Source organism: Rutidosis leptorrhynchoides, chromosome 6 (genome assembly GCF_046630445.1).
Source record: "Rutidosis leptorrhynchoides isolate AG116_Rl617_1_P2 chromosome 6, CSIRO_AGI_Rlap_v1, whole genome shotgun sequence".
Taxonomy (NCBI): Eukaryota; Viridiplantae; Streptophyta; class Magnoliopsida; order Asterales; family Asteraceae; genus Rutidosis; species Rutidosis leptorrhynchoides.
Window position 1 is genome coordinate 298,648,321 of NC_092338.1, and position 22,895 is coordinate 298,671,215.

Here is a 22,895-nt window from a genome sequence, read left to right on the forward strand (position 1 = left end):
AATTAAAAACACCCTCGTATATACTTTATTATTATTAAACTTAAATTTAAAATTATAATTATAATTATAATTATAATATAAATATAAGAAAGAATCAGAGAGATAGAAATGGTGTGTTACTTCATCGAGAAAACTGGCATATTTATATTACTTTTCCATTTACTGTAGCTCATGCGATCGCATGAGTTTTCAGTATTTTTGCCATGCGATCGCATGGCCGCCTTATCCGTTTTTGTTTGCTAGTTCATCGACATCAAATAGTGTTTTACTGTAGCAAATAGTGTTTATTGTAGCAAAGTCGTTTTCACTGTAGCTACTGTAGCAAAGTCGTTTTACTGTAGCAAATAGTGTTTTAATGCAGCAAAGTCGTTTTTACTGTAGCAAATAGTGTTTTACTGTAGCAAAGTCGTTTTTACGGTAGCAATTAGTGTTTTACTTGTACATCTTATAATATATATATATATACCGGTTTACATAATATTAAATCACTGTAGAGAATTGGTTTAAATTAGTCGAAATTTTCTGGGTCATTACAGTACATCCCCGTTAAAGAAAATTTCGTCCCGAAATTTTGAGTAGTACCTGTTTTATGAGCGATATCAGTGAACAAATATGGATACTTTTGCTTCATTTGATCCTCACGTTCCCAAGTAAACTCGGGTCCTCGTCTAGCGTTTCAATGAACCCTAACTATCGGTATTTTGCTTTGTTTTAATTGTTTGACTTCACGGTCCATGATTTCAACAGGTTCTTCAATAAAATGGAGTTTATCATTGATTCGTATTTCGTCAAGAGGAATTACGATATCCTCTTCAGCTAAACATTTCTTCAAATTTGACACGTGAAATGTGTCGTTAACACTACTAAGTTCTTGCGGTAGCTTTAATCGATAAGCAACTGCTCCAATTCTTTCGGTGATTTCAAAGGGTCCTACGTACCTAGGACTTAGCTTTTCTCGTTTATCGAATCGTACAACGCCTTTCCAGGGTGACACTTTCAACATGACTTTGTCGCCCATTTAAAATTCTAGCAGTTTTCTTCTTACATCAGCATAACTCTTTTGGCGACTCATGGCCGTTTTTAATCGCTGTTGTATTTGAATGATATTTTCACTGTAGCTACTGTAGCAAGTCGTTTTTACTGTAGTAAATCGTGTTTTACTGTAGCAAAGTCGTTTTTACTGTAGCAAATAGTGTTTTACTGTAGCAAAGTCATTTTTACGGTAGCAATTAGTGTTTTACTTGTACATCTTATAATATATATATATATATATATATATATATATATATATATATATATATATATATATATATACCGGTTTACATAATATTAAATCACTGTAGAGAATTGGTTTAAATTAGCGAAATTTTCCGGGTCATTACAGCGCTACATAACAACAATAATTCTGAATCTAGCAATGCAGCTAACGGCGCAAGAAATCATGTAGGATGCTCCTACAAAGAATTCACTGCATGCAAACCTTTGGAATTTGATGGAACCGAAGGACCAATTGGATTGAAACGGTGGACCGAGAAAGTCGAATCAGTGTTTGCCATAAGTAAGTGTACTGAAGAGGACAAAATTAAGTACGCTACGCATACCTTCACAGGTACTTCGTTAACGTGGCGGAACACCTATCTTGAACAGGTAGGACAAAATGCTGCTTACGCACTACCGTGGTCGGCATTCTAGCAATTGATGAACGAGCAGTACCGTCCTAGAAACGAAGTCAATAAGCTCAAGGTAGAGCTTAGAGAGTTACAAACACAAGGTTTCGACATTACCACGTATGAACGATGATTCACAGAGTTGTGCCTATTGTGTTCGGGAGCATTCGAAGATGAAGAAGAGAAGATCGACGTGTTTGTAAAAGGGTTACCAGTAAGGATTCAAGAAGATGTAAGTTCACACAAGCCCGCTTCCATACAGAAGGCAAGTCGAATGGCTCATAAACTCATAAATTAGATTGAGGGGAGAATTACAGAACAAGCGGCCGAAGAAGCCAACACGAAACAACTCAAGAGGAAGTGGGAGGAAAACGGTGACAAGAGTCACCAGTACAACAACGATAATAATTACAACCACAACCGCAACAACAATCACAACAATAACTGCAGTCCTAACAATAACTACAACAAATGTCCCAACAACAACAACAACAACAACTACAGCAACCGTTTCAATAACAATAACAATCCCAACAACAACCTCAATAACAATAAACAACAGAAACAACCATGCTTCAGGTGTGCAGAGTACCATCCGAATGTGTTTTGCACAACAGTTTGAACCAAGTGTAAGAGAAGTGGTCATGGCGCAGCAAAATGTGAGATTTACGGACCAAAGAACAACAAAAATAAAGAAACAAATAAGGTCGAAACAAATAATGCCGACGTAGTTTGTTATAAATGTGGAAAACCGGGTCACATTACGTAGATCCGTCCTAATCCATCCAGACGAAGTCCATATCGATTATAAACGATTCACAACAGTTGATTTCATCGCAAGGCACTTGACCTCTATATGATACATTTTACAAACATTGCATTCGTTTTTGAAAATACAATCTTTTATTACATCGAAAGTTGACGGCATGCATACCATTTCATAATATATCTAACTATAATTGACTTAATAATAATCTTGATGAACTCAACGACTCGAATGCAACGTCTTTTGAAATATGTCATGAATGACTCCAAGTAATATCTCTAAGATGAGCAAATGCACAGCGGAAGATTTCTTTCATACCTGAGAATAAACATGCTTTAAAGTGTCAACCAAAAGGTTGGTGAGTTCATTAGTTTATCATAAACAATCAACTCATAATTTTAATAGACCACAAGATTTCATATATCCATTTCTCAATAACATACGTCCCATGCATAGAGACAAAAATATCATTCATATGGATTGAACACCTGGTAACCGACATTCACAATATGCATATAAGAATATCCCCATCATTCCGGGATCCTCCTTCGGACATGATATAAATTTCGAAGGACTAAAGTATCCGGTACTTTGGATGGGGCTTGTTGGGCCCGATAGATCTATCTTTAGAATTCGCGTCAATTAGGGTGTCTGTTCCCTAATTCTTAGATTACCAGACTTAATAAAAAGGGCCATATTCGATTTCGATAATTCAACCATATAATGTAGTTTCGATTACTTGTGTCTGTTTCGTAAAACATTTATAAAAGTTGCACATGTATTCTCAGCCCAAAAGTATAAAGGGTAAAAAGGTAAATGAAACTCACCTAATGTATTTTGTAGTAAAAATACATATGACGACATTAAACAAGTGTAGGGTTGGCCTCGGATTCATGAACCTATATTAATTGTATATTTATTAACACACGTAATTATAATTGAACAAGTATATATATATTGTCATTATTAGTGATGTGTATATATATATATATATATATATATATATATATATATATATATATATATATATATATATATATATATATATATATATATATATATATATATATAATAAATTAATAAGTTTCATTATATATATTTTCAATTTATATATAGAATTATTGATATAGTTAGGTTATATATATATTACATATGTTTTTGTATGTATAACATTTGTCTGTTGAAATTAGTAATTAATAATACTAAATAATATTTGTAATGGTAAAATGATAATACTTAATAGTACTAATAAAAATAATAATGTTAATAATTTTGTTTGTGACAAATGTAATGATGTTAATAAAAATATTAGTTTTACTGTTAATAATAGTTTTAATGATAAATCTTATAATATTGACAATAATAGTTTTTATTAAAAAATTAGTATTGATGGTAAATAAAATAATTATTTTGATAATAATACTTAATAATATTAATTTTAACAATTTTATTATTAATAATAATATTAACAATAATACTTATGTTTATAATAACAATTCCAATGTTTATAGTTTAATACTAATACTACCATTAATGAAAATAATAATAAATTCTATTATCCTCATAATAATAATCATAATCATAATAATGATAATAATATTAAAATGATAACATTAGTAATAACTAGTGTTCGAGCCCTCGCTTCGCGGCGGGGGTTCGGTTTTCAATGTATTTTATTGCGTTTAGTTTGTAAAATTATTTTGTGGTTAACGATGATGTCGTTGAAGCGCAACTCGAGTCGAACCAAAAGGTATAACCCGTGAAAGATTTAAATGTTATTTTAAATTAACAATATATGTGCATCTCCACGTTTCGCTATGAAATTGTCGACTTTTAAAAATTTAACGGAGAATTAACGTGTATGAAAAGTACCCCAAATATTTAGCGTTTTTTAAAAAGCATCCGTTTTGCGTATAGCTAGTGACATTGTGCTCCTAAAATTATTTCGAGTTTAACGATGGTGCCGGAAAAATTTAACTCGTTGCGAGCGCGAAGATATGGCCCGATGAATATTTGGGTGGAGTTTGTTTAAGATTTTTATGAGAATGAGTATTTGACACTTTATCCCCCTGTTTGGGGGGTGTGTTTGATTTTTTGAATAAAGTGTGGGGGTTTTGTTGTTCAATTTGGAAAAGAAAAAAAATGAAAAGTCGAAAGTACCCCTGAGCACTATTCATTTTCCCTATGTCTTTTAGATATAACTAATTGTGGAGCCCTCGCTTCGCGGCGGGAGCTCCGTTTTGAATGCGAGTTTAAAAAAAAGTCTTGATCTATTTTGTAAGAAAGAATTTTTTTAGACATAACATTGAAGGGTTGTTCCTTTTGTGAAAGTTGCTTCTTTTAGCGTTTGAGTTTTATTTAAAAAAAAAAAAGTTAGTAAAGTGGGGGCTCGATTTGTATTTTAATAAAAATTAGTGGGTTAAGTTTGTGAAAATTGAATATTAGTAAAAAAAAAAAGTTAGTAAAGTGGGGGTTTGATTTATATTTTAATAAAAGTTAGGGGGTTAAGCTTGTGAAATTTGGGGAAAAATATACGTATAAAGTGAGGGAGTTCGATTTGTATTTTAATAAAAGTTAGTGGGTTAAGTTTGCCAAAAGTGAAAAAATGAATAGGACTATTCATTTCCACTTTACTTTTTAGATATAGGTATATATAATAGTAATATTAATAATAATAATACTTATAATAACTTATGATAATAACAATAATAATAATACTTAAGGATGATACTAAAATGGTAATAATATTCATGTTACATATATTAATACTGTAACAATAATTACAATAATTAATAATAACAATAATCATAATAATCATAATCATAATAATAATAATAATAAAAGATAACTAATAATAATAGTAATAATATTAATAATAATAATAAAAATAATAATAGTAATAATAATAATAATAATGGTAATGAAAACTACCTCATGTTAATTGGATTAAAAAAATGGCACAGCCGGGTCTCGAACCCGAGACCTCTCGAATAATGCTAACTCCCTTCACCAATCCAGCTGTTTACGTTTTCTGATTAAAACCCCTTTCAATTTATTATAACCCGTGCCATTTAATTCTCCCTCCTTCTTCTTCTTTAACTCAGATTTCAATCAGAGATTGAATCCCCATTAACACTAATTTAATCGTTGTATTTAGAAATTCTCACCCAAACAGAAACGATCCCCAACCATAGTTTGAATCAATTAAATCAAAATATATATATATAAATAAATAAACTCGCTGTAACAGTTTGAATAATACCGTATAAACTCAAAATCCAAATTCAAAATTAGAACCTTTTTCAGCTTATGATCATAACATGAAAGGTATTCAAAATTACTCCCAGAAACTTTCTAAATTCCCAATTGAATCAAAAACAGCAACTAGAGTTCGAATTTTCACGAAGAACAATGGTTTTGACTTTTTGATTGAATCTTTGACTTCCAAAATTCGTAATCGATAAGGAAAATTGGCATTTGAAAATTTACAGAGAGTTTAAATGAAAGCTTTAGAAGAGAATTGCATTAATAGTTTTTGAATTATATCAAAAATTCGAAGTTTTGTGGTTTATGGCAAGAACAGAGGTCGTGGCTTATTCTCTGAGTTTTCTGTTTTAAAAATTGAATTGCATTATGAAGGTAACATCATGTATAGATGATAATCGAATATTGATGCAGTAAACTTGCTTGTTTGTATTATAAATCGATTGGACGCGTAACAAATTCTTGGCAAGAATATAAATCAGAGAATAAAAAAATATAATATAGATAATAAAGGGCATCTAATTCGTACGATCTCAACAGATTTTGGATGTGTTAATAGTTGTAATCGACTAGAAAACAAGAGTTATAAAGCAGATGTTGAAAAACAAACGGATCCTTGTATCTGTATGTACCTTTATGCATTTTTTATATTAATGAATTAATAAATAATAATAGTAGTAATAAATTAATACTAGTAATATTATTAATAATAATAATAATCATGTTAATGATAATTTTAAATGATAATAATAAATTTTTAGTAATAATACTAATTATTAATAATTATATTAATAATAGTAATCATAATATCATTTATAGGATAATACTAATAATACATTTAAAAATAATGATAATAATAATAATATGATAATATTTAATAATAACAATGATAATTTCATTAGATTTAATAATAATCAATAAAAATGGTAATAACAATATTATTAATAATACTATCAATAATATTAATTATAATAATATTAATATTTCTAATGATAATAATAATAAAATGATATAACAGTTTTTACATATCCGATTTCATATGTATATGCTATATATGATGATATTATTAATACGGACAATACTATCAATATTGAAAGTAATAATAATATAGAAATTATATTTTTATTTCTAATTAATTATAATGTATCTTATTTATTTAAAATATTATATTTATAATTATATAAATATATATATACATATTTATTTATTGGTAGTTGTTCGTGAATCGTCGAGCATAGTCAAGGTGTAATTGATTACATAAATATAATTCCACAACATTTTGAAACTCAACATTACAGACTTTGCTCATCGTGTCGAAATCATTTAAAGATTAAGTTTAAATTTGATCGGAAATTTTCGGGTCGTCACAGTACCTACCCGTTAAAGAAATTTTGTCTCGAAATTTGAGTAAGGTCGTCATGGCTAACAATAAATATGTTTTCCTGACGAATATGAGTTGATAAATAGAGTTTTACTATCATTGAATAATATGGATAAAATGATTCGATTAATCGAAGCGTATGAATGAAGTTATCACAAAAGATCGAGATGAAGAAATAGAGATTTTCTATAACTTTTGACGTTGTCGCGATTGAATTCTGGAATTCAAGGAATTTAAGAAAATTTTTCGAAATCTAAAAGATTTGATTCTTCGGCGAATAAGGAAATTAAGATCTCTATGATTGAATACGGTGATCTGTCTCGATTACTCTGTCTAATATTTTCATTATAAATTGAGCTCTTTCGTTCCATTTTTCTCACCATCCCTATACTTTCTTTCTTAGTTCATACATCCAAAAGATTGTGAATATGCTTAATCCAGTTTTGATCCTTGTCCTTATCCTTACTATCGCAACAATCATTCTCCTTTTTTAACTTCCACCGGAGGAATCTGTTTTCTTCTACTTTGCCCTTGGGGTGATAGTGTTTTTAATTCTCCCGTGTCTTTATGTTGCGATAAACATTGACATATACGGTTTGTAATTTATGTGTTGTCAATGGGTTTTATATCTTTCTTTATATTTCGATGCTCCTGCTTCTGTCTCCTATAATCATTGTCATCCACAGTTAATGTTCCCTCCTATTTGCTGCGATTTATACTCCCATTGATATTCTGAAGCTTCATGCTTTTGTTTTATCTTCTCGACTTTAAATCAAGCGAATAATGGCCCAGAATTTGTAAGTGTGGAGTTTGGAATGAACATAACTAATGTTCTAAGAGAGTAATTGTAATAGCATGATCTTGATTGGTTAAATTACCATAATCACTGAGAATAGAACTATCAAGAATATACTTTCTTGATATGTTCAGAAGTTAAGCAGAATGAAAGAGCTATGTAACATGGCACATGATGACGTTATGATCTGTGAATCATCATGTCCCATTAGGAACTCAGCATGACTTACTGTAATATAATCACGTTGATCAAGTGTCATTATATTATACTAACTCATGCATCAGTTTCCAACATTATTTCAATAACATTCCTATTTTAAACTCAAAATTTTACAGAATATAGAAACTAACAGTTTCTATATGATGTAACACTGATAGCATGAAGAGATCAATGATTTCAGATAAGAATAGTTATGAAAATATCTTCAGAAATATGATGGATATTTATAATGAAATATACGATAATATCTTTGAATATCTAAGATCAGAGGATGATGGAGACTATTGTCCGTAAGGGTCTAGAGTAAGGAGTAAGATATTCGCTAAAGACTTCAGCCGGCATTGAATTATTTGGATTCTTTGAAGTCAAACTTATTCTTTGTGATTTGTCCACGGTTTCCTTCATAGTTTCGCAAAATCCGCTCTTCAGTACTAAATTTTCTATTGAGTGTTTCCAATATTCCATTCTTTATTATCAACTTTTGGCTGTTGAGGTCATTTACAGTTTTTGTTGCTTCATTCAAATTTTCAAAATTCGGAGCATTAATTTGCAGACTGGGTGCTTTTCAGAATTTTAGAATGGAAGACCATAATTCTAAGAGATAAATGTTATACATATAACTGTTGATGTAGATATGCTGTGAGTTTTCAAAGTATTAATTGCTGATTCCTGGTAATTGGTATGGCAGTTCTCGTTATCAGATACGGATGAGTACTTGATAGGGTTTCACTGAATATGTATGGTGATTTGTCGGATAGATTTAAACCTAGGAGCGACGAGGTTGTTGGTACATTTGCTGGTAGTATAGTGGAATATAAAAGGTTCCCCGATAATAATAAAAGAGCACGCATATATATCAAGGTTATAGTAAGGTTGTTTCGAATGAAAAGTCGAAGTTGACTTGCTGGAGCTGTGACAAAATTGGCTAATTTGAAAAAGAGTTGCAATGTTATTTTCAGTAATAACAAAGCAAAAGGAGCTAGCACAGATAAGTGTTTAGCGTTTACTCGTGTTTCGAGTGTTTTCAGGTGTATAATTATACACATCAATCTTTTCTTCCATAGCTGAAGTGCGGTTCGTTCATCCTCTCGATTGAGGTGTTTTTAAGAATCATGAAAGGTTTGAACGCAGATTGTAATCGTCGAGATACAAATGAGGTTTAAGATGAAATCAAGTGGCTAACTTGAAGAAATGTTTCGTTTCATATGTTAAAATCAATATTTTAATTCATTTTAATTATCCAATGTCATTAGTCCACAGTCGATAGTCCACAGTTTAACAGTCCAATAATTCATATATAATTTAATATATAATATTCGAATTAATTAATACGTATCGTGACCCGTGTACATGTCTCAGACTCGATCACAACTCAAACTATATATATTATTGTAGAATCAACCTCAACCCTGTATAGCTAACTCCATTACTGCATATAGAGTGTCTATGTTTATTCCAAATAATATATAGATGCGTCGATATGATATGTCAAAACCTTGTATATGTGTCCCGATATTTAAAGTGCGTAAAAATAAATAACAAAAATTAAATGACGATAAATAAAATTGCAAGAATATAAATTGCGATAATTAATGTTGCGATAAATAAATGTAATACGGAATTTAACAGTTAGCTAGGAACAGTTAGCTAGGAACAGTTAGCGTGGATTCTTAACAAAATTTCTCATAGTTAATTTGTTTGTTTCTATCAAATTTGTTTTTCGTCAAATGTGTTCTTCATTATGCCACTTGTTGGATTATGATAAATCAATATCCAAATATGAAATTGGATGAAAATAGTTATTCTGTGGTGAACAGATTTGTATAACGGTGTATGTAAGTAGGATAGTAAACGACTGTTGAATCAGCTTTGAAGAATGTACAGTGTAACTTATTAATGTGAATCTTAAATATTCCTCGGGTATTACCTACCCGTTAAAATATTTTCATCATTAACAGTTTCTACAAAAGGATTTTTAATTACAATCTTTATGAAAACATATATATTTTCTTCAGATGTAATCATGGATTTAATGAGTCAATATGATATTAGACTCATTTGATTTACCGTTAGAATAAGAATATATAATCTCTAAAACATTAGAGATTATATAATTGCCATGTTGAACGAAGATAAATGATGTAGAACAATTCATGGAACGATAATTATACTCGAGATACAGAATGAGATGTTGAGGCATGGATTGTTGATAGTACTGGTGCTGTTACTGATGGTACTGTTGGTGACGGTGATGTTGCTGAAGCTGGTAGATTTTGCACCATATTCTCCAAATTTATTACTCGAGCGCGAAGTTCGTTAACTTCTTCTATTATTCCGGGATGATTGTCGGTATGAACGAGCAAATGAATAAGGTTTTGAATCTGACTTGTGATATAGTCTGATAATGCTAAAAACGAACATATATTTCATAGCATTATTCCTCAAGAAAGACAAGCTTTTAGTTGCAATTGTTCTATTTACAAGTGATATTCGTTTAAATAATAAAAGGTGAAGACAAAAGACAGATTCGACGAATTGAAGACGCAAACGACCAAAAAGCTCAAAAGTACAAAATACAATCAAAGAGGTTCCAATTATTGATAAGAAACGTCTCGAAATTACAAGAGTACAAGATTCAAAACGCAAAGTACAAGATATTAAATTATACGCAAGGACGTTCGAAAATCCGGAACCGGGACCAGAGTCAACTCTCAACGCTCGACGCAATGGACTAAAAATTACAAGTCAACTATGCACATAAATATAATATAATATTTAAATAATTCTTATAATTATTTAATATATTATATTATTTATAAAACCGTCGGCAGAAGAAAACAACCAAAAATGAGCCTCCCCAGCTGGCCATGCGATCGCATGGCCTGGAAGGCATAAATCCATGCGATCGCATGAGCCCCAGTTCCAGCCCACATGCCTATAAAAATCGAGCTTTGGTGAACCAAAATATCCATCCATCTTTCTCTTTTCTCATACGTAAAACATATATATATATTTATAATTTATATTTTAATTTTAATTATAATTCTAATAATAAGGGTATGTTAGCGAATGTTGTAAGGGTGTAAGTCGAAATTCTGTTCGTGTAACGCTACGCTATTTTTAATCATTGTAAGTTATGTTCAACCTTTTTACATTAATGTCTCATAGCTAAGTTATTATTATGCTTATTTAATCCGAAGTAATCATGATGTTGGACTAATTACTAAAATTGGGTAATTGGGCTTTGTACCATAATTGGGGTTTGGACAAAAGAACGACACTTGTGGAAATTAGACTATGAGCTATTAATGGGCTTTATATTTGTTTAACTAAATGATAGTTTGTTAATGTTAATATAAAGATTTACAATTGGGCGTCCCTATAAGTTACCATATACACTCGATCGGACACGATGGGCGGGGTATTTATATGTACGAATAATCGTTCATTTAACCGGACACGGAAATGGATTAATAGCCACTAGAATAATTAAAACAGGGGTGAAATTATGTAAAAGGACACTTGGTATAATTGATAACAAAATATTAAAACCTTGGGTTACACTCAGTCGACATCCTGGTGTAATTATTAAACAAAGTATTAAAATCTTGTTACAGTTTAAGTCCCCAATTAGTTGGAATATTTAACTTCGGGTATAAGGATAATTTGACGAGGACACTCGCACTTTATATTTATGACTGATGGACTGTTATGGACAAAAACCAGACGGACATATTAAATAATCCAGGACAAAGGACAATTAACCCATGGGCATAAAACTAAAAATCAACACGTCAAACATCATGATTACGGAAGTTTAAATAAGCATAATTCTTTTATTTCATATTTAATTTCCTTTACTTTATATTTAATTGCACTTCTAATTATCGAATTTTTATTGTTATTGTATTTAATTGCACTTTTAATTATCGTACTTTTTAATTATCGCAAGTTTATTTTATCGCATTTTTATTATTCGCAATTTCATTATCGTTATTTACTTTACGCTTTAATTTAAGTCTTGTATTTATTTAATATTTTACATTAGGTTTTAACTGCGACTAAAGTTTTAAAATCGACAAACCGGTCATTAAACGGTAAAAACCCCCCTTTATAATAATAATATTACTTATATATATATATGTATTTCTATAAAAGTAAACTAATATAGCGTTAAGCTTTGTTTAAAAAGATTCCCTGTGGAACGAACCGGACTTACTAAAAACTACACTACTGTATGATTAGGTACACTGCCTATAAGTGTTGTAGCAAGGTTTAAGTATATCCGTTCTCTAAATAAATAAATATCTTGTGTAAAATTGTATCGTATTTAATAGTATTTCCTGCTAAAATTAATAACTATTTTATACCACTCTGCTAAAACATCAAGTATTTTTGGCGCCGCTGCCGGGGATCGTCTTAAAAGCCGGAAGCGCAACGCTATAAAAAAAACAAAAATATAAATATTTTTTCTTAGAGTTTGGTAAATATTTAAGTTTTATAAAGTTTCTTTATTTCTATTTTTTTTTTATTTTGTAAAAATATAAGTTTTATTTAATTAATAAATATATTTTATATTTTACAGCAAAAACAGAAAAAAAAAATAAAATAAAATTTTAATCGGCCTGTACTGTAGCAGCCCAACTCTGGCCCGAAACCCTAGCCCATGCGATCGCATGGCTGGGTAACTTAGAACTCATGCGATCGCATGAGCGTATCTGACAGGCCATCATCGTACAGCAATTAATGCGATTAGGGTTTTAATTAATTATTAATTTTATTATTAACCCTAATTAAGTTTTATTATTTAATTAGTTATTAGTTTAAGTTTAATTTGTATTTTTAGTTTAATTAGTTTATTTAAATTGTAAAATTAGTAGTTTTATAAAATAAATATTATAAAAATAATATTTTTATAAAAATTGTACTTTTTACAACTTTTTATATATTTTTATTTTTTTTCCTTTTTAATCGTTTTAGCGTAACTTTTGTATTTTTAGCTCGTATTTAGTTTTAAGTCATAGTTTTTGCCATATTTATTTTTATTTCTATATTTTTAGGATTTGCCGTAAAATCCCTTAAGTGCTTTTTCTTTAGACTAAGATTTAAGTGCTTTAGAATTTTGCGACGCCTTTTTAAGTTTTAGTTTCTTTTTAAGTTATTTCCATTTGGGATTTAGTTTTTCTTGTAAGCTTTAATATTTTTAGACGACTTTTACCTATGTATCAATTATCATTCCAATTAGTAATCTCAATTTGCGATTATAATTTTAAGTTAGTTGTAGTAATAAGGTTAGGTTAGTCAAGTATTTTTAAGTTTTATAAGTTTCTTTAATTTTTCCGTCACCTTTTATTTTTCAACCATTTTTCTTTTTCGACATTTTTCCGACGAACTCTTTTTCTTTCTTATTTCTCGTTATTCTAGTTTTAGGACATAGATTTTTATTCTACTTCTTATCTAAATTTCTTAAAATTACGAAAATTTATTTTGAGTGGTTAAATTGATAGACATCAAAATTTTCTGGTTCGTAGTAATAGTTGGATTTGTACGTGGACCGGGTTATTGGAGCCAAACAGTCCTCAATTTTATTGAGACCAAACGAATCCTGCCCCTCTGCTGCATCTTTTGGCTATTCGAAACGTGGGCAAAATCAGAAAAGTCTATTGATTGGATAACTTATTATAATTTTTCTTTCCTTTTTAAAACTAATAGGATATTCAGTGAATGCACCGAGCAAGACGTTCACCACCTTTTGTACGTTCACCACCTGTAACTAGATCAAGACATTTAGCAAATATAACCGCCGTTGATTTTTCTTTAGAATCGTCATCCAGTCGACCAAGTACTTCAGTTCAAATTTCCGATAATCCATTTTTTGAACCCGACCTCACAATTGAGAATCCGGAGAATATTCAGGAACGGTTCGTAGATCCTGAACCACTAAACTTTCCCCCGGAACCACCAATCATTCAAACAGAGATTGTTGAGGAACGAACCATTAAATCAGAATCATCTAGTGATACCGATTCAACAAATTCAATTATGGAGAATCTGGAACCTTTAAGTATGGAAGACCGAATGAGAGCTAAACGCACTGGCCAAGGTCACGCAATTACTCATCCAGACATTAATGCGCCAGATTATGAAATCAAAGGACAAATTCTACACATGGTGACTAATCAATGCCAATTTAGTGGTGCGCCGAAGGAAGATCCAAATGAACATCTACGTACCTTTAATAGGATCTGCACACTATTTAAAATCCGAGAAGTGGAGGATGAACAGATATATCTCATGTTATTTCCCTGGACTTTAAAGGGAAAAGCCAAAGATTGGTTGGAATCGTTACCTGAAGGGGCGATTGATACATGGGATGTTTTAGTTGACAAATTTCTTAAACAATTCTTTCCTGCATCTAAAGCCGTAAGACTTCAAGCAGAAATTGTTACGTTTACACAGAAGCCAAATGAAACTCTGTATGAGGCATGGACAAGATATGGAAAGTTGTTAAGAGGATGTCCGCAACATGGTTTAGACACCTGTCAAATAGTACAAATATTCTACCAAAGATGCGACATCACTACAAGGAAAGACATAGATATAGCAGCTGGTGGTTCTATTATGAAGAAAACCGAAATGATGCTTACAAAATTATTGATAACACTGCTTCCCACTCACATGAGTGGCACCAAGAAAAATATATCATTAGATCATCTAAAGCAGCTAGAGCCGATTCTAGCCATGACTTAGATTCCATTTCCGCAAAGATAGATGCTGTGAAGAGACGAATGGAAAAGATGACTAAAGATATTCACTCAATACGAATTAGTTGTGAGCAGTGTGGAGGACCACATTTGACAAAAGATTGTCTCAGTATTGAATTAACAATGGAACAAAGAGAGAATATTTCATACATAAACTAAAGGCCCGGAAATAATTATCAGAATAATTATCAACCGCCAAGACCGATTTACAATCAAAACCAGAATTATAACAGAAATATTCCATACAACAACCAACAAGGTCCTAGCAATCAACAAGTATCCAATAATACTTACAATCAGCAAAGACCAAATTTTCAAAACAAACCACCACAACAAACCGATGATAAAAAGCCGAATTTAGAAGATATGATGACAAAGCTAGTTGAAACTCAAACGCAGTTTTTCATATCTCAGAAACAAACTAATGAACAAAATGCTCAAGCATTTAGAAATCAACAAGCTTCTATTCAAAATCTGGAACAAGAAGTAAGTAACCTAGCAAGATTAATAGGTGAAAGAAAACCGGGAAGTCTACCTAGTGATACAAATGCTAACCCCCGGAATGAAACAGCTAAATCCATTACCACAAGAAGTGGTACAACACTTAAACCACCTGAAATACCTGTAACTTCTGATAAAGCTATTCCTACTCCACAAGAACCACAACCTGATCAAGATAAGGAAAAAGAACCGGTAGTTGAAAAGGTTAATGAAGATAACATAGTTAAGGATAAACCTTATGTTAAACCATACCAACCACCACTTCCTTACCCGAGTAAAATGAAGAAAGAGAAACTTGAAGCCGAGCAATCCAAATTCTTGGATATGTTTAAACAGATAAATGTAAATCTTCCTTTCATTGATGTGATTTCAGGAATGCCTAGATATGCTAAATTCTTGAAAGATCTAATCTCAAATAGAAAGAAAATGGAAGAACTCTCGGCTGTTACTATGAATGCTAATTGGTCAGCAGTGCTGTTGAATAAGATACCAGAAAAATTATCTGATCCAGGAAGTTTCACAATTCCATGTTTTCTGGGTAGTCTTAGTTCAATAGAAGCATTGGCAGACTTAGGTGCTAGTATAAATTTAATGCCGTATTCACTATACGCTAAACTAGACCTTGGAGAATTGAAACCAACCAGAATAAGCATACAACTAGCCGATAGATCAATAAAATATCCTAGAGGGGTAATGGAGAACATGCTAGTTAAAGTTGGTACTTTAGTATTTCCAGTAGATTTTGTTGTTTTGGACATGGAAGAAGATTCTCAAGTTCCTCTCATATTAGGAAGACCATTCTTAAACACGGCTAAAGCAATGATAGACGTGTTCGGTAAGAAATTGACCCTAAGTATAGAGGATGAGAGTGTTACCTTTTCAGTTGATAGAGCAATGCAACAACCACAATCTGCAGATGATACATGTTATTATATTCAAACTATAGATGCACATGCAGAATTATTAGAAGAATTTCCAGAATTACAAGGAACAGGAGAATGTTCTTTAGGAGAAGGTAATGAACCAATTGATGAAGCTGAAATGTTAGCTACACTTATAGCTAATGGATATGAACCAACAACAGAAGAAATTCAAATGCTAAAAGAAGAAGACAGATATCGATATAAATCATCGATAGAAGAACCTCCGAAATTAGAGTTAAAGCCACTTCCAAACCATTTGGAATACGCTTATTTACATGGTGAATCTGAATTACCTGTAATAATATCGTCTTCTCTTACTGAAAATGAGAAATCACAACTCATTTCTGTGTTGAAAGCTCATAAACCAGCCATTGCATGGAAGATTCATGATATTAAAGGAATAAGTCCTTCGTATTGCACACATAAAATCCTTATGGAAGAAGGTCATAAAACGTATGTGCAACGCCAACGAAGACTAAATCCTAATATGCAAGATGTAGTTAAGAGAGAGATTATTAAACTGCTAGATGCAGGTCTAATTTATCCAATCTCTGATAGTCCATGGGTAAGCCCAGTTCAATGCGTACCTAAGAAGGGTGGCATGACTGTCATTACAAATGAGAAAAATGAGCTTATTCCTACTAGGACTGTAACAGGATGGTGTGTATGTATTGATTATAGAAAATTAAATGACGCCACCAGAAAAGATCACTTTCCCTTACCTTTCATAGATCAAATGTTGGAAAGATTAGCCGGAAATAGTTACTATTGTTTTCTAGATGGATTTTTCGGATATTTTCAAATTCCAATAGCACCCGAAGATCAAGAGAAAACCACATTCACGTGCCCTTATGGTACTTTTGCTTACAAACGCATGCCATTTGGACTTTGTAACGCCCCTGCAACCTTTCAAAGGTGTATGCTGGCGATTTTTCACGACATGATAGAAGAATGCATGGAAGTTTTCATGGATGACTTTTCAGTCTTCGGTGATACATTTGAATCATGTCTAGTTAATCTGGAACGAATGCTTCTTAGATGCGAACAATCAAATCTAGTACTTAATTGGGAGAAATGTCATTTCATGGTTAAAGAAGGCATCGTTCTTGGTCATAAAATTTCAAAAGAAGGAATTGAAGTGGATAGAGCTAAAGTAGATGTAATTGCTAAACTTCCACATCCCACCAATGTTAGAGGAATTAGGAGTTTTCTAGGGCATGCCGGTTTTTACCGACGTTTCATAAAAGATTTTTCTAAAATTGCCACTCCTATGAATAAACTCCTAGAAAAGGATGCGCCATTCATCTTTTCAGATGAGTGTATCAAATCTTTTAATATTCTTAAAGAGAAACTCACTAATGCGCCGATCATGATAACACCAAATTGGAATCTACCATTTGAACTAATGTGCGATGCAAGTGATTTTGCAATGGGAGCCGTTTTAGGACAAAGGATTGAAAAACGATTTCAACCTATATATTATGCTAGTAAGACATTACAAGGAGCACAAACGAACTATACAACTACTGAAAAAGAACTCCTTGCTATTGTCTTTGCTTTTGACAAATTTTGATCATATCTCGTTCTAGCAAAAACGGTGGTCTATACCGACCATTCTGCTCTTAGATACCTATTTTCAAAACAAGATGCTAAACCAAGATTAATCCGTTGGATCTTACTCTTACAAGAATTTGATATTGAAATCCGAGATAAAAGAGGAGCAGAAAATCTCGTCGCTGATCATCTTTCTCGTCTTGAAAATCCCGAATTAGAAGTTCTAAATGAATCAGCCATACAAGACAATTTTCCTGATGAATATCTATTGAAGATAGATTATAAAGAAATCCTATGGTTTGCAGACTATGCAAACTACTTAGTTTGTGGATTCCTTGAAAAAGGATTATCGTACCAAAAACGAAAGAAATTCTTCAGTGATATAAAACACTATTTCTGGGAAGATCCACATCTGTTTAAAAGTTGTCCCGATGGAATAATACGCCGATGTGTATTTGGAGATGAAGCTAGTAAAATATTAAACCATTGTCACACAGGACCAACAGGAGGGCATTATGGGCCTCAACTAACAGCAAGAAAAGTTTATGATGCTGGATTCTATTGGCCTACAATTTACAAAGACGCACACCTTCTTTGCAAATCCTGTAATGCATGTCAAAGGGCCGGAAAAATAAGTCAACGTGATGAAATGCCACAAAATGTCATCCAAGTATGTGAAGTATTTGACATTTGGGGTATTGATTTTATGGGTCCATTTCCAAAATCTCATAATAATCTATATATACTCGTAGCCATTGATTATGTATCTAAATGGGCGGAAGCACAAGCTCTCCCAACTAACGATGCACGAGTTGTAGTCAACTTTTTAAAATGTCTTTTTGCAAGGTTTGGAACACTGAAAGCTTTAATAAGTGATCGGGGTACTCATTTCTGTAATAATCAACTTGAGAAAGTTCTTAAAAGATATGGAGTAACTCATAAAATCTCCACCGCATATCATCCACAAACAAGTGGACAAGTTGAAAATACCAACCGAGCTTTAAAACGTATTCTAGAGAAAACCGTAGGATCAAATCCAAAGGAATGGTCCATTAAATTGGAGGATGCACTCTGGGCATTTAGAACAGCCTACAAAACTCCAATTGGAACCACACCTTTTAGACTTGTTTATGGAAAAGCATGTCATCTTCCAGTAGAAATTGAACACAAAGCATTTTGGGCTTTGAAAACATGTAATCTTGATTTACATGAAGCTGGACGTCTACGATTAAGTCAACTAAACGAATTAGAAGAATTAAGACATGAAGCATACGAAAATTCGTTAATCTATAAATAAAGAACGAAGAAATGGCATGATAAAAGAATCAGAAGTTCAAAAGAATTTAAAGAAGGAGACAGAGTTCTTCTTTTCAATTCAAGATTCAAGCTATTTCCTGGAAAATTGAAATCAAGATGGTCTGGACCATTCATAGTCAAAAGAGTTTTCCCATACGGAGCGATAGAATTAATAAATTCAAATGGGATTGAATTTAAAGTTAATGGTCACAGAGTTAAACATTACATACATGGTCCGATGGAAGTCGACAACGAAGTTAATCACAATTTCGACACCACAGCTAACTAAGTGTGGGGAGAATCAAGTCTTTAAAGGATAATATGTATTTCTGTTAGAGTTAGATTGTCTGTTTTCGTGTAGTTCTCGAAAATGGAACCCGAATGGTCTTTCCCTAGCAGACCCTAAAGAACTAGTCTTCTCCCCCCATTCTGAATTTTTATTTTTTTTAGGTTTTTACGAAATGAAGACTGCCTGTGAACTAAACCATGGTCTAATGCTACACGCTTTGATCACTAAACGTAATAATGACATACTACCGAGTGAATTAGTATCAGTAATCAGAGAAAGAATGGACGGAGTTAGAAAAGAATCCAGATGCGAAGATAATAAATTACAATTTGGTAAAGGAAAATCAAAATCCGCAGCGAAAAGAAGAGCACGACACCTAGAAAGATGTCACAAATGCGGAAAATGGTCACATGGAGGTAAATGTTCAAATAATCAAACCTATTCAAATACCGAATTTGTTACTTTATGCAGAGACGGACCGTTCATATGTTTAGAAGAAAAGACACTGAATGCTCGAGGTTACGCCTATGTAGCCATGGAAAACCAATTAAACCGACTATCTTATGAATGGGATAGATCATATAACTAAGAAATCTATTTCACAGGTATGTCTGTACAGTTTTTATTTTTATTTTTATTTTTAACCTTTTGATAATAAACGCTAATTTGTTCGCTAAAAAGTATTAAATTGGTATTGAATAAAATTAGGTTTGGCGACCGAAATTATTGATATCATTCAAAAATTTATTACATCACTGCGAAATTTAACGTTTATTCTTAAGGTATAAATATCTTTAATCAATCAACCCAAAATATTTCAAAAATTCGTCATGAGTTAAATTAGGTCTTGGAACCGAAATTACTTTACCGAAAAGAGGGGCGCATATTTTTGATAATATTTGATTGATTAAAGTGGGATAAAAAGCCAAAAAGATTTTTAATTTTATTTTTACCATGTTTTTTAAAATTAATATTTAAATCTTAAATTAATATTGTAAACTTTGTAAAAACAATATTTTTAAAAAAAATGTAAATATTTGAAAAATTAATATAAGTTTGGTGTGAATTTATAATGTGAATTTTTAAAATTAAGTTTGGTGTGAATTTATAATGTGAATTTTTAAAATTAAGTTTGGTGTGAATTTTTAATATTAATTTTGAATTTTATATTTATGTTGTGTGAATTTAAAAACAAAAATTTACTTTATCTCATTAAGTTAAAAATATGATTTTTAAAATTCGTCGTAAGTTGAAGACTAGGTCTTTGAACCGAAATTGCTTTACCCGAGGGAGGGACGAGAACTTTTATTATCATTATTTTTAATCTTATTGAATTAAAGTATGCCAAAAACATTAAAAAAAACCCCAAAAATCTTTACTTTTAAAAACCGCGCTTTGATTTGACAAATTTTAAAATTTTGTCGAGAGACAGACTAGGACAACGATCCGAAACGCCCTCGCTCCTAAAGGAAAACAAAATTTTTAAAATTTAATTAATTATAAGTTTTATAAAGCATAAGGTTTTATATAAAAAAAAAAAAAGCAGAAAACACTGTAGCCGGCACCCCATGCGATCGCATGGGGTTTGCACTTGGAACCCATGCGATCGCATGGGGACCAAATGCAGGTCAGAAACAAATAACAGCAGCGGGTCTGTTCTTCACCACAACACACACACATACACCCAAAACTCACCCAAAAATTCACCAATTTTCGCCATTTTTCCACCGTAATTCGTCATTTTTCTTGCTCTAATCATGCCTAGATTCTCATTCCTCAGCAAATTGGTAAAAATTACACCCCTAAACTCTATAAATTCCTAGTTTTTGTGATAATTACCAATTTTTTACCTAATGCAATTTTGTTAATTTCTAGTGTAATTAGTGTTAAATTGTTAGTATTTTATGCATGTATAACCTAGATTGATGCTATTTAACATGATTTGAAGCCAAAAACTTCAAAATTTTTAGAAATCTAGGGTTTGTGTTCTTGAGCAATTTGGGGCTTTTTGATATAAACAGGTTATGGCCGATTTTTGTCATGAATTATTGCTAAATTGAGTAGTGTAACATGTTTAGATAGTTAAATGATCCAAACAATGATCCTAAACATGATTTTTGGAGATTAAAGTGGACTTTTTAAGTCTAAAATTCATGAACTTGATTTATTTGATATATTTGCCATTTGAGACTTGTTTAATTATTAGTAATGAATATTTTGACATGTTATTTAAGTTAAATGTTTATGAATTTTGTATACATTTTCATATGTGCTTATTTGAAAAGTGTAGAATTGTGAAAAATTGTGAAAATGTGTATAAGTTTAATTTTGATTTAACATGTTATAGTGATTGTTTTAAGTTGTTATTTTGCTAACACTAATGCATATTTGGATGCACAATTTTTATGTTTAATGTGTTTTACAGAGAGCCGATACTGGAGGTTCAGGAGCATCATCATCTAGACGACCAGTACCAGCACAAGAACCACAGTCAGAAATGCAACACGAACAAGAACCACAACAGGAACAACAACAGCCTGATCAGCACATACCTTATTATGATCCAGTACAGTTTGTTGATGAATTCATAGTATTCCCAATGAGGCCGCCAGTAGAATTCCCAACGATTCCTGAGCACACTCTACATCCTAATCTGAGATTTGATAGAAGATGGAGAGATTACGAGACATATCAAAGGAACAAATTCAAATTGGTAACAAAAAATGTAGAGGTGCCAAGGGTAATTGATTGGGCCCCTTTGGAAACGGTCCATCTAGCTGACCGTGTTAGACAGCTTTTAGTTCAAAGGTATGGCAGTTCTTCTTTTACAGATTGGGAACGTCTTTTCACCATTCGTAGACCTGTATATAAGGAATGGTGTGTTGAGTTGATGAGTACTGTATCACTTGATACAAATATAGTTAGGATAGATGATAGAAGATTTCTTAGGTTTATCCTTGGCGGTAGGATGTACAGAATGTCCATGCTGGACATGGCCAGGGCCTTACAGATATATACTCCTAGTGAGTTGCTATTACCCGATTGTACAAACTTGATTCATTATGGTGAACGGGTAGATAGTAACTTTGACGCTGACGCCATTTGGAGGCGTATGTCACATTTTAATGTTTTTACACGAGCAGGAGGACACTCCTATACACATATTGACAGAGCCGAGCTTCGTATTATTCATAGATTTTTGGCCAACTCGATTACACAAAGAGGTCATAATAAAGAAAAAATTACCTTATATGATTTATTCTACCTAAAGTGTATTCGGGATCCTAGAAGCTTTGTCAATATCCCTTACTGTGTTGCTTTTTATTTATCTAAAATGGTAGAGGGAATGCAGGACGGGAGTATAATAGGAGGAGGTATTTTTGTTACTCTCATTGGAGAGTATTTAGGTGTTGATAGGAACCAAGGGGGTCCATTACAGATTTGTAGAGAACAGGTTGAGCCCTTAGGATTGAAA